The following is a 2074-nucleotide window of genomic DNA, read 5'->3' as shown; positions in this document are numbered from 1 at the left end:
TTCTGTTGATTTCTGGATGTAAGGAGCCATATTTATGTATTAATTGTTCCAGGTATACATACTCGTCTACTGTCCCAAGTGCAGTGTGGTTTATTATTACATCTTGGACATGCACTAGCTCGTTGTACATGGTTTTTGTTTTTGCCAAGTTTATTTTTAGGCCAACTTCATTGCTAGATGCATTTAGATCACTTATAAGTTCTTATAGTTCTGCGGGATTATTAGCAATCACAACGATGTCGTCTGCAAATCTTAGATGGCTGAGATATTCTCCATCAATGGATATTCCTTTATTCTGCCAGTTCATTTTGTCGAATATATTTTCTAGAGTTGCAGTGAAGAGCTTTGGTGATATTGCGTCTCCTTGTCGTACGCCTCTGGTAATGGAAAATTATGGAGTGTTTTCGTAAGTTTCTTTGTACGGTTTGTCAATGCCTTGGTTGGTCAAAGTTTCTATTACTGCCTGGTGATATATAGAATCGAAAGCCTTCTCGAAATCTATGAAGGTTAATGCTAGCGGTATTTTATATTCTTTAGCTCTTCTCATTAGTTCTCGAAGCGTATGAGTAAGATCCATGGTACTGAATCCACTTTTGAAGCCAGCTTACTCTTTCGGCTGTGCAGCATCTAATGCGTTTGTTAATCTGTTGGTGATGATCTTTGTGAATATCATGCATACGATTGGTAATAGACTTATAGGTCTGTAGTGTTTGATGTCCTCTTTGCTACCTCTCTTATGAATGAGAATTATGTTTGCTGTATTCCTGTAGTCTGGTATGCATTTCTATCTTAGGCAGTTTGTAAATATTCTTGCGTAAAAGATTTTTCAGGTTTTATTGCCTGCTTCATGTTTGATATATCATATTTAAGTAGTTCCACTGTGATTATATATATATATATATATATATATATATATATATATATATATATTCCATTTCTAACACTTATAAAAATATTTTTAGAATTAGAATATGGAGGCATTATTTCTTTCATCTCTATACACTCTTTTGCCTCCAAAGCACTCTGTGATATATCTTCTAGAAACTTTTTTTTTTGACTGTAGATTACATTTTTCGGCATTTTTTAGTTTCGAATTCATATATTAATATTAAAGTGATTATTTTTATTTCGATGATAACAAAACGCTCTAAACATCCCTTAATAACGTTACAAAGTATACAAATTTAAACTTTACGTCTACCTTATAGATAATACTTGTGTTACATTGTATAATGACCACTTCTTATTTTCAGATTATTGTCAGTGTCCTTACTTTATTGATCAATTAAAGCACACTCAAAGACTCAACTTAATAGATGTCTAATTTGTACATAAAATATAAAGCTTTACAGAGAAGCAATTGCTCTATCGGGAACTGTATGTGCGCAATACTAAGGACTGATTACAAGACCACAGCTTCCAAGCTTCAAAGGGAAGCTTTAAAACATTATATACGACTGAATTATCTATGTACGTGACAGACTATTTCACAGTTAAAGTGGCCTATCTGGATTTATTTGTATGTATTAGGTTAGTAAGTATCACTGAGTTAATTCATTCATGATAAATATATCAATTAAACTTAAATATCATGTAAAAACATTAGGACGGTATTTCTACTATTTCGAAAAAAATTGTACACACATCGGAAAGCCTAAGGGTATTTTTATAAACACACTATTTAGACAAAAAAAGTGGTAAATATACAATAGAATTTTATTGATCAAAATCGTAAAAATAGTTAAAACCCATGTAAAATGGACAAGTCAGGAAGCTTTTTTTTCGTTTGTCGTACTCTCGGCGATAGTTCCCGAGGTATTTTAAAATGCCCTCTCGTCGCCGAGTCTACGCCGAATGTCTACCGGCTAAACAGGCCCTCCTCTGCCATCCAGCGATCCGGAAGCGGAATGGCCGCTTTAAGGCCGGCATCACTTCCGAAGCACTACTTTCATTCGTTCACAGACTGTCAGCAAGGAGGCTCCCTGTCTTATTCCAGGTAGCGCGTGGAAGACCCTCATCGCTTCTAGTACGGTATCACTCCCAGACGGGCATTTCTTCCTTCCTCACAGTCTGA

Source organism: Diabrotica undecimpunctata, chromosome 6, assembly GCF_040954645.1.
Source record: "Diabrotica undecimpunctata isolate CICGRU chromosome 6, icDiaUnde3, whole genome shotgun sequence".
NCBI classification, from domain to species: Eukaryota; Metazoa; Arthropoda; class Insecta; order Coleoptera; family Chrysomelidae; genus Diabrotica; species Diabrotica undecimpunctata.
The sequence above is the reverse complement of the archived record's forward strand: the minus strand, read 5'-3'. Positions refer to the sequence as shown.